This window comes from Pinus tabuliformis, chromosome 6, assembly GCF_031772625.1.
Source record: "Pinus tabuliformis cultivar Carrire ecotype Pingquan chromosome 6, CPIR1, whole genome shotgun sequence".
NCBI lineage: Eukaryota > Viridiplantae > Streptophyta > Pinopsida > Pinales > Pinaceae > Pinus > Pinus tabuliformis.
Genome location: NC_142292.1, coordinates 842,899,586 through 842,912,407, shown reverse-complemented (window position 1 = coordinate 842,912,407; position 12,822 = coordinate 842,899,586).

Sequence of the window (12,822 nt, the reverse complement as noted above, 5' to 3'; positions counted from 1 at the left end):
TATATTCCAAAGGGAAATGTGGTGGCTTTTACATTATATGGAATTCACAGGAATCTTATATCCTTAATATGTTTGCTACTTTCAAAATCCTCACTATTCAGATTTAGCTTATAGGCTCAACAAAAATATTATCTCTCCAATGACTATGACCCTCCCTATCCTGAAGATAAGCCTTGTTTTCTCCATTCTATTTCCTTCACTAATACTCTTATCTTCCCTTCTCCTTGGATCTAAGGAGGTGACTTCAATGTGATTAAACCTCTCCATGAAAATAAAGGTGGAATAAGAAGACTTGAAAATCACTTTATCTAGTTTTAGAATACATTGACGACCTCCAAATTGGTTGACCTAGACACTATAAATGGCACCTTTTCCTAGAAAAAATACCATGGTGGATCCTAACAAGTAGCGTCCAAGATGGATCATTTACTCATATCTAAAACAATTATGAATTGGGATATCTACCGAGAAGCCTCCCTTAATCCTAGCCACGACTTAGATTTGGCCTATTTGTTTAAATGTTGATATTAAAACCTGTCCCAAGAATTGATTGTTCCAATTTGAAATATTCTATCTCCAACATCTATATTTCCATAACAACATCAACACTTGGTCATCTGAATTGGTGACTATGGAGGGAAAAATATACAAGCTTCAAAAAAAGCTCAAAATTTACATAAAGTCAAAGCTCAATGGCTAGAACAAAGCAAAATTTGGTAACATGTTATAGGAAAAACAAAAACTAGAAGATTCGATGGAATATATATCACATGAAGCTATTCTCAATGGAAGATCATAAAAACTTATTAAAGAGGAATCCTCCACTCCCTGCCAATTTGAGGAACATTGAAAGCAAGAGCAAATCATTTGGAATCAAATATCCCATATTTGTTTGCTCAAAGAAGGCAAAAGAGATACAAAATTCTTCCAAAAAGAAATGTTACAACTCTGCCATCACAATCACATCTCTTCTCTCTAGAATCCTGAAGAAGTCAAACTACAAGTGCATCAAGATATCACTCAAGAGCTTAATCACTTTTTTATCAGCTTTTAATAGATCCAAATCTAACTAGGCCACAAGAAATTCAACATACAGTCCAACACAATCCCTCTTTGGTTACAAAAGAACAAAACAAGGCTCTTCTATGAGATATCTCCCTTGGATATGGTGAAGCAATAATAAAAGGGATGCCCTATAATGAAGAGCTTGGCCCTAATGGGTTTACGACTGAAATTTTCCAACAATGTTAGTCTATAGTGCGACAAGTTGTCTAACAAGCAACATAAGAATATTGGAGATAAAAATCCATTTTCCAAGAATTTGATTGCATCTTTCTCATGCCTGTGCCAAAGAAATATAATGTAGAGGATTCAAATGAATTTAGGCCCATTTCCTTATGTAATGTCATCTACAAATTCATCACCAAAATCATTGCTAATAGGCTTAAACGTCTCCTTTCACAACTCATTTATCTGAAGAAAACATGATATGTTGAGGGGTGCCAAAAATTAGATCATATAATGGTAGTGAATGAAAAAATGCACTCCCTAATAAATTCAAAGAAACCAAACATGATACTAAATTTGGACCTCTTAAAGGATTTTGACAAGCTTAATTGGAAATATTTCTTCAGCATACTCAAATCCTTCGACTTCAATCAAGAATGGATAGCATGGATCAATTTCTTGCTATGTTTTGCTTTTTTCTCTATCCTCATCAATGACTCACCTTTGATTCCATTCAAATAAATTAGGGCATATATCATGGTGATCCCATTTCACTCTTCCTCTCCATCTTGGCTGTAGAAGTGTTATGAAGAGCCCTTAAAGAAATGGTAGTTGAGAACACAATTAAAGGTCTTAGATTATTTTGAGAGGATCTTCACCTAACCCATCAACAATTTTTAGATGATACAATGGGCATAGGAATTCCAATTGTTCACAAGGATAAGGGCTTCCTGTAAATATTTGACAACTTCCCTCAATCCTTATAATGGAGACTAACAAAAATAAATCTCATGTTTTCTTTTTTAACACCCCACCCTCTGCTCAATAACATATAGTGACAATTTTTAGATTTTCATATAAGAAAGTGTTGGGAAGGCGTCCCTGGGGTAAATTTTGTAATTTCTTTTTGTAAATATGTAAAGTCTCCATGAAATGTGGAAGTGAAGCACGAAGATAGTCAAATTCAAAGGGGATTTAGTCCCTTAGGCGAGTAGGTGATAAGAAGGTTTTGAAACCCACACATGGTCTATGGACCATGGTATTGTAAAAGAAAAACTATAAATACAAGAGCCATAGCAAGTCTAAGATAGAATCTAATTGATAGAAATATTTGAAAAGGAAAGTAAGCTAAGGCAAGAAAGGTTTATTTCCTATAATTAGGCGAAGGGGAAGGTTCCTGCAGCTGAGTGCATGGAGACCTTGGTAAGTCTGCAGGTTGAGCATGCGGGCCCTTGCAGCTGAGTGTATAGGGAAAATAAGTTTGTACTTGAATGATCATATCTAATAAAGATAGTTTTGAACCACTTCTTGTGCATCTATGTATCATTTCTTACTTCTGCAAGTTTCTGTATTTTCGCTATGTTACAATTTTTATGAATTAATGTGTATTTTGTGTTTGAAATTAATACATCAATACTATTTATGCATGTTATGAATGATTAAAAGCCTCCGTGAAGATCTCAAAGTTGTTTAAGTAATTTATTGTAATAATTTGTTCTGGAAGGGTAGGGTGCGCGAAGATAGAACTAAGACCTAGCAGCCACAAGAACCTATCACATTGACCTTTGGACGTAGAAACATGGTTCTGTCATCCCCCAATACTACTTTTGGTGAGACTGCAATCTGCGCTACGTGGGTTATTGCGAAAAGGGCGAGCGGTTAGGGTTCTGTTGGTTGGTGCAGATAAATTTGAACCTAGGTCAATCCCCCTCAATCCACAAAATGGTTCCACTGCTGGGACCAGGATCTTGATAAAGGGATGTGTGATAAATGGTTCCCCACTAAGAAAGAAATTGAGAAGTGGATCGATCGAAAACTACATGTGTTTGCACTTATCGAAGGAAGAGTGGTTGAATAGGTACCTATATACAGACGAACACAAAATATTCTTCTACTCTTTCCCCTATGAATTGCATGAGTGGCTATCTGAATTAGTGGAAAGTAAGGGTACGTGGACACTTAACGACCATATTGTGTGGACCCCAGAACTGGTGAAGCGCTTGGAGGCTTCATAAAGTAAAATCACGCGGGCCATTAACTACTGGATCGATCGTATTCTGGGAGGATTCATCACTAAAATCACAATCAAGAAATCTAGCAGCTAAAATCAAGCAGAGTACAGGTTCTTCAAAGGACCAAGAGGTAAGTACCTGAAATCTCTTAAGACTTGGATTAAGATGTTATTTTGCGAAAAGCAGGTTAGGCCTTTAAATTGATGTTTGGGACTACACGATGTGGGAGAAAATTAAGAAGGAATGAAGAATCAGGTTCGGAATACAATCCACTATTAGGATCTTCTGATAATGACGAACAAGGTAATATTCTGACAACACCGTGAAGTGCACTACAGCTTGTAAGTCACGGTATCGCAGGAATACCTCCCCCATCCACTCCACCTCTGCCTCACACACCTAAACCTGCACCTCCTCCTCTTCCTCCACCCGTTCCTTCATCATTTAATATGGTGAATACAATGAAGTTACTGGTGTTTAAGGGTGTGGGAACTGAAGACCCCAAACAATTTTGGTTTATCGCAGATGCTGTGTGGATGACACGACAAATCACTCATGACAATATGAAGAAATCACAACTAGTCACAACACTAGAGGATAGGGCGCTGAGTTGGTACATCAAGTTATGCACAGATAAGCCCACTGCGGTTGTGTTGGAGACCCAACAAGTGTTGAATAGTGAATTTAAGAAGCCCAAATCTCAGGCTCACTAATAGAGTTCAAGGAGATTCAGTAGAGAGTAAATGAGTCTACATGGGACTTTGATCAAAGATTAAAATGTCTGATTCATTAGGCTAATATGACAATTACAGATTCTCAGCATAGAGACTGGTATATTGCTTCGCTCCTACCGCAGCTAAGTGTGCCCTTGTCATAACAGAAAATAGGAACACAAGTAGAAGCTTCACTAGTGCAGGATACAAATATAGAGGTACAACAGATTCAATCATAGTTGTCAAGCCTACACATGGAACTACAGGGCCTAAAGAAGGGAAAGGAAGTGCAAGCCGAGGTGAGCGCAAACGTTTCATGCCTGAAGTGTAGAGGTCGAGGTCATGACAAGGACCATTGTCCCATTTATCAGAAATAGCTCATTGGGGGAGGTCTTGTCCCTATAAAACCAGAAAACATCTTTGGACTGAGCATGGGAGTACCCTTATGGTGCGTTATCTATCAAGTAGCTGGTAAGCATGCGACATATAACTATCATCTCCCGCAAAAAATTGTGCAAACACCACAGGAATTATTTTTTACTTTTTGTAAATCGGGTGGGAATCATGAACACAATTGTCGGAGCTATGAACTAATGATTGAGTGAACCCCTACATATAGAATGTAGACAGAAAATCGGCCTTAAGATCACAGTGTGGGTGAAGTGTACAAAGAATTCCAAGGTCGAGGAAGAGGATGAGGAGGAGGTTCTGGAAGGGGTTGTGGCCAAATAATTTGTTATAATTATGGAGAAGTAGGCCATTTTGTGGGCAACTTTCAGAACCCAACAGATCCCTCTTGTCAGTGTTGCCGACAATTTGATCATGTTATCGAATATTTCCCAGTACTAATAGCCAAGATGTAGAAGAAGAATATGCAAACGCTTATGCAGAAAATTCAGATGATGAGGGCGGAGCCTCGTGAAGAAGAACCTAACATTAACACAGTAACGCACAGTGGTATTGCCATAGGAGAAAATAAGGGAAAGTAGTCGGAAACTGAAGGATGTGTACACAAAGTTGCAGAGAAGGAAGTTGGATTCAACCCAAACAAGAGTAAAGAAGCCTTTACGGAAGCCAAAAAGATCTTCACTGAGGCCTCTACCTCAAGAAGTGAAGATGAGGCTATAGGAAACAACGAAGCACAGGACATAGATCCTTCATTATTAGCCACCTTTATGAAGACGTGTATGAAGCTATTATGGGATAGAAAGGCTGTAGAAGGGCTTCAAGAGTTAATTGATAACTGTACAAGTAAGGTCAAACCTCCTCCAAAACTATGTAATGTACGAAAAATGGGAAAAAGAAATAAATGAACGGGTCATGAAATGAGGCTAACAATGCAGATCGAGGAGTATGAAATGGATTAGGTAATTCTCAATCTAGGATCAGATGGGAATGTGATACCAAAATAGTAGGACTGGATCAATCCTACAACATATGGACGAATTATGTGGGATAAAGATAGCTCCTGTAGCTAATATTTTGACGAAGAGCTTGAGTATTGGCAGAACTAATTGCATGAAGTATGTTCGTTGCATTGCATCATGTTGACTAAATCGCTTTGATGCGTATTCACGGAGGTAAGAAATATTCCTCATTATGGTGGGTTAGATGATGTTAACTTTTTCTATCTAAGTTTGAAATGGAGGTGCCAGAAGAGTGTCAGTTCTAGGCATTAGATATGGCACTGCATGCTACGCCTACCCGTTGGTAGGGTACACATAAGGATAGCTTCGCTAATTGGGAAGAATGCAGGCGAATGATGAAACAGAGGTTTGGGTATGCCAATACCCATATGGTGGAGAAATATACTAGAAAAGACAATCTACATGAACATATGGCGCGGTGGACTAAATCTTGGGGAGAGGAACCTCAGACTGAATGGGCGCATATCTTTTGTCATACATTGGAAACCATTCTGATGAATTGGTACCTGGAAACAGAGCTACGACATGGAACAATTGAGTAGGATATCCTCAGGGAGAGTTTCTTGGTAACCTTTAGCTCTGAGAATGGCTTTAAATATATTGATGAAGTGCTCCAAGAAATTAAGGCTACGATCTTTAGAATGCCTGAGGACCCGGTAGAATGGAATCAACTAGATTGGAATACATAGCTGCGCCATGCACTCAAATGCTATAACATGATTGTGGAAGAAGAAGAAGATGATCCTAGAAATATCAGCATTCTGGAGTCTGAGGGATAGTGCGAAGTTGAAGGACCCAAAGAAGAAATCCCTAACATTGTGGAAACTTTGAAGAGTAGACAGGTCAACATTGGAATAGATGTGCAGCCAAAGTTTTCTAAAATAGACGACTATTGGGATGAGGATACAATTGATAAGGTTACGGAACTGTTGCATGAATACCAGGACTTTTTTCTCACCAAGCTCTCAGATCTGAAGGGGATAGTAGGGGACCTGGGCATAATGAAGATTACTTTGAAGCCTGACACGAAGCCTGTAAAATAGCGACCCTATCGTTTGAATCCCAAATATAAGGAAAGGCTGCACAAGGAGTTGGAAAAGATGCTCGACGCGGGGATTATTGAGCTAGTGGAGGAATCAGATTGGGTATGCCCTATGGTGATTTAGGAGAAAAAGCAATAGGATGAAATATAGATATGCGTAGACCTAAGGAAGCTCAATGATCCATGCATTCATGACCCTTTTCCAACACCATTTACAGATGCAGTCTTAGAGAATGCTGGAGGGCAGGAAGCCTATCCTTTCACTAAGGGGTTCTTGGGGTACCATTAGATCAAGATCGCATTGGAGTATCACAGAAAGACCACCTTTTGTGACATAATGGGGATGTTTTCAATATACGATAATGCCATTTGGATTGAAGAATGCACCTACGATCTTGTCATGGGTAGTAATTGCAGCTTTTAAGGAATTCATCCAAAAATTCTTAGAAGTGTACTTTGATGATTCGACTATATTTGGATTGGTAAAGCACCATGTTGCAAGTCTGTGCCTTATGTTGGATACCTGTTGTAGACATCAGATCACCCTGAATTTGAAAAAATGTATCTTGTGTGTTCCTTATGGGATATTTCTAGGTCATGTGGTTTGCAAACAAGGATTTATGGTAGACCCTTCCAAGATAGTTGTTATTGTCAATTTGGAGGCCCTGAAGAATATCAAATATCTCGCATGACATTGGGCCATATAGGAATTATAGAAAGTTTATTAAGGCATACGTGCAAATCACTGCGCTAATGGAGACACAGTTAAAGAAAGGCACAAAGTTTTGTTGGGATGAAGAATGTTAGAATAGTTTGGATATTTTGAAGAAAAAAATGGTCATCGCACCCATTCTAGTATTCTCGGATTGGAAAAAGGAGTTTCATGTGCACGTGGATGCTTCTTGTATAGCGCTTAGTAAAGTGCTAACCCAACGAGGTGAAGGTGATATTGATCATCCTATAGCGTTTGCAAGTAGTAATTTGTCTAAGGTGGAGAAGAACTACTCAACTACAGAGCGCGAGGGACTGGATATGTTATACGTGCTAGAAATTCTGACACTATCTGTTAGGTGCGCACTTCAAGATGTATGCAAACCATTTTTCTCTTAAATACCTCATCAATAAGCCTATGTTGTGGGGAAAGATATACAGATGGGTATTTCTCTTTCAGGAATATGACTTATAGGTAATTGTGAAACCGAGACGATTGAATGTGGGTCCTAATCACCTCTCCTAGATTGAGTCTAGGGAGGAGCCTACTAGTTTGGAAGAAGGGTTTCCTGATGTGCAGCTCTTTGATGTTCATGTCACAGATGATCAATTTGCTAACATTATCTAGTTTTTAACAATTGGCATAGCCTAGAAGTATATTCTACGTAGTAGAAGAAGGATTTGGTGGTCCGTGTGACTAATTTTTCTGTGATCATTGGACACCTATATAAAATGGCTATGATAAGATACTGCACTGATATGTTCCAGAGTTTGAATGACTAATCGTCCTCACAAAATCACATGGAGGAGAGGTAGGAGGTCATTATGCATGAAGAGCGATCACGCAGAAGATCCTACGTGTAGGACTTTGGTGGCCAATCGTGCATAAAGATGCAAAAGTGTATTGTAGGGCTTGCAATGCTTGCCAAAGGACGAGGAGACTGTCACGAAGGGATGCATTTCCTTTGAATCCACATATCACATTGTGGGTGTTTGATAAGTCAGCGATTGATTTTTTGGGTCCGATCTAGCCACCAAGAAAGAAGACTGGAGTGTGATATATTATTACAACAACTGAATACTTGATCCGATGGGTGGAAGCACATCCAATAAAGAACTGTATAGTAGCTACTACCGCAAAGTTTATCTTTGAATATATCTTGTCTTGATTTGGCTGTCCTACGATATTAATGAGCGATAGGGGTACGCATTTATTAAACAAAATGATTTCCGCGATGGTTGAAGAATTTTAGGTCTATCATCATAAGAGTACATCCTATCATCCTCAAGCTAATGGTACAGTCGAAGCCTTCAAAAAAATTCTAGAGAGTGCTCTGACAAAGGTTTGCAACGCGAAGTGAAATGAATGGGATTTACGCATACTAGTAGTCTTGTGGGCATATAGAACTACTTGTAAGAATTTGATAGGCCAAACCCCATTCAGATTGGTTTATGGGCAAGAGGCTGTGATGCCCATGGAATATATTGTGCCAAGTATTCGCGTTCCAGCACTCACCAATATGGTTGATCGTAAGACCATGGAGGAGCGCCTCGTGCAGTTGATGGAGTTGGAAGAGGATCAGTTTTTAGGAGGATTTCACTAGTAGGTGCAAAAGGAGCATGTTGGGTGCAGGATCCCCCAAGGACCGTTTCGGGGATTAGAGCCCAGATTTTGGTCCAATTTTTGTAATTCCAATGCAAAGACTCCACATTTTGTGGGCGCGGAGTGCGTAATTATTAAAGAGTCATAGGGTTATCTGCCCTTATTTTGATAATGTAATGTCGGCTGTAGAATATCTACCCATGGTCAGTGGACCATGAGATTGTATAAATAGAGCGAAGCTCTAAGTAGTTTGATAACAGAATAAGAAAGAGATGGAATAAGGATGTATGTGAGATAGCTCTGAAGTGTAAAGTCTAGTTTTGGGTTGTAGCGTAGGAAGAGGCTCTGCAGCTGAGTGCACAAGGGCCTAGTAGTCCTTAGCTAAGTTCGCGGACCCCTGTAGCTAAGTGCGCAGGGTGAGTAGAGTATGTAATCATCTGGAAGAATTAATAAAGAGAAGTTTCTATCAATTTTGTGTCTTTATTTCATGTTTTATTCATCTGTTATATTGGGTATAAATTTCACTTCTAATGCTTATATGATGCGCAAATGTGTATAACTATATTGGTTAAGTGAATGCAATTTACAATATCTGTTTACATGAAGATAATTAAGATTTGTCACTAATATAAGTAAGATCATTAGTCTAGTTTGGGAAATAGTGCAGTTCGTTGCCCTAGCAGCACGAAAGCATCTCAGCCCCTGGGTAGGGCTTTGCGAACATCGATTGTAACACTTCACGAATGTACTAAAGATTAGAATAGGGCTTGAAGCAGCTTGCACAAAGGTATGTTTAGTTGGAATAAATCAACATCACATCCATATCAAGGGTGTGGAAACTTGGTTCCAGCATCCCCCCATACTGCTTCAGGTGAGACTTCAGTGCGCGCTCCGCAGACTGATGCCGAAATGGCCAGTAGTGTAGGGATTTATTTGGATAACTAACTTTGAACCTGGGTCAAGCCCTCATAAGCCAACAAATGGTTCCGTTTTTGGGACTAGAATCCGCATGAGAGATGTGTGATGTCGTATCATTAGAATCCAACTAAGAAAGAAATTGAAGGCTAGTTGGACAGAGGAATTCATGAGTTCGCGGCGCACGAGAACAGTGTAATGTCCCTTAATAACAAATAATAAATAATAATAATAAATATTAAATAATAAGCAATAAATAAAATAGTAAATTAATTACATCCTTTAAATAAATATAAGAAATAAAACAAAAAAAATAGTAAAAATCAGTAAAACTATCAAAAAGTAAAAACAAAAGAATAAAACAGGAAAGCAATAAGTTGCATGTTGACACAGGAGTGTGTGCATGTGGTTCCCCTTCTAATGTTTTCTCTATTAAATAGATGGTGAGGAAGACGAGAGGTATTCCATCATTCCATGATTCCACCATCCATTCTCTTGGGAGAATAATGTTCTGAGACAAAGGATTCCCTAGTAGTAGTACGTTGATTGAGGGCTCGGGGGTGGCTAGTTGTAGCAATATTTTGTGCAACTGAGCCTACGGTTGGGTGGAGAGTCGTCCCCAAAACCTTGTTGCAGTTGGAAGACTTCAACTAGCATTCAACCCGGAAAACACAGGTAAGTATCTCTACTTATAGTTTTGAACTTTGATGTTAATTAGTTGATAATTGCATGTTGATTATAAATTGCTAGATTAATCTAATTAATTATGTGTTGTTATTTCGGGGTTGTCACATATGGTATATGTAACAACCCAAAATAAACATGTAATTAATTAGATTAATCAAGTAATCAACATGCAATTATCCACTAATTAACATCAAATTTCAAAACTATGAGTAGAGGCACATACCTGTAATTTAGTTGAAATTTGCTAACTACAACAACGTTTTGGGGATGACTCTCCACCCAATCGTAGACTTAGTTGCACAAAATCTTGCTACAACTAGCCACCCCCGAGCCCTCAATCAACGCACTACTGTTAGGGTATCCTTTGTCTATTCTCCCAAGAGAATGGATGGTGGAATCATGGAATGATGGAATGCCTCTTATCTTCCTCACCATCTATTAAATAGAGCAAACATTAGAATGGGAACCACGTGCACACGTTCCATCTGTCAACATGCAACTTTACTGCTTTCTTGTTTTATTCTTTTGTTTTTACTTTTTGATGATTTTGACTATTTTTCTTGTTTTATTTCTTTTGTTTTTACTTTTTGATAGCTTTACTGATTTTTACTGTTTTTCTGTTTTATTCTTATTTATATTTATTTAGAGAATGTAATTATTTATTATTTATTTATTTATTATTATTTATTATTTTTGTTATTAAGGGACATTACATACTCCCCCACTTTAAGGAACTTCAACCTGAAATTATTTTTTTATTATTTATTATTTATATTATTTATTATTTATTATTAAGGGACATGATTACATTTATTTTGTTATTTATTACTTCATGAACAATCCCGACACCCTCTGTTGAGCTAGTATAACCAGCAAGCATCGAAAGTTTCATAACACCTAGGAAATCCCAAGGAATCTCTGTCCTTTTTCCCACTTTTGGAATCAAGCATAAGCCTTCACTTTCGGAATCAAGCATAAGCCTCCTCAGTTTGTATCCTAGTCCAAGGCTTGCCCCAAGGCTCGTGCCTCACTCAGACCTCATCTGCCCCAAGGCAGGCATTTGGTACAGTGCTCAATATCACCGGGCATCTCGCAATGTTGGCCCACTCCCTCCACAACTCACTAAGGTGAACAACCCCAGGCATCGAAGTCCTTACACCCCTACCAAAATTTTACATCCCAATACAATACTAGGCACCTAGCCTAGAACATCAGGCACTTGGCCTCCTCAAGATGGTCCCATAGCCCTTCAAGACCTATCCATCAAGAGCTATGCAAGACAAAGGAACCACTAGCATATGTAGTGTTGATTGAGTATGTCCCCAACCCATATGGTGTTACATATTCTCCCTCGCTAGTATGGGCTCCTACGAGATCATTAAATAAACCAGCCCTCTTGGCTGATTTGTGGAGTCCTGTCAATCATCACACCTCAATATGCAACCAATGCATTATCTATACCATCATAGTATCATAGAAAATAATCCACATGCCAAGTCTTGCATGTCATCATGAGAAAATTCACCATTGTTAATCGCAAAATAACAAACTTCATGCTCATGCATGTCATAAATTTGTATGCAATTACCATATGATTCACACCACATCTCAACATATGAACATCAAAGATACCATCATAAAATACCCTCATAGGTTATAACATCAACTTATTTTCATTAAGGATATATCATTACATCACATAATAAATGAACCACATGTCAATTTACATCATATCATAACATCGTGATCCCTATGCATATCATATCCATCATGGGCATTTAACATCATTATCATAACAAATAAATAAATAAGCACCACATATACATCATTAACCTCTCATGAGAACTATATCCATTTATCACATACCATTCATGAAACATCATTAATATGATAACCATATCAATACTTATCATATACAGAACAATAATACACTATAAGCACTCTTATCATGGTTCATCAAAAAATAATTTCATTTGTTTATACAAACAATGAATACCAACTATGAAATAAGATTTTCAAAATTCCTCTAGGATATAAGTTATCTCACCAATACTATTAGTGTCATGTTTTCGTCAATATACCAATTACTTTTCAATAATCATTTACACTTCTTCCAACTAGGAAGTTGTCTATTTACACTGTAGATATATTGATTTAAGTACATATTTAAATTTCAAATGGGCCTCATTATCTTGAGACTTAATGTATCATCATGTAATCTTCCTTCCCAAAGTAATTTTAGTGAAATTCATTGTTAAGATATTATTGTCCTCAAATCATCGATCTCAAAATTAAAATCCTTTGGTACCCTTTGGCTTATCGATTCCAAAACCACTATATGCAATTTCATATAAACATTTAGTCATCGTGATTTCATTTTATATTATGCTAATTCACTTGTCTGAAGGCTTGTTGATCCATGGTGATGTATACATCATCACTATGTCCTTTACTAATCATGTTGCTTGGTTCAATCATCAATATC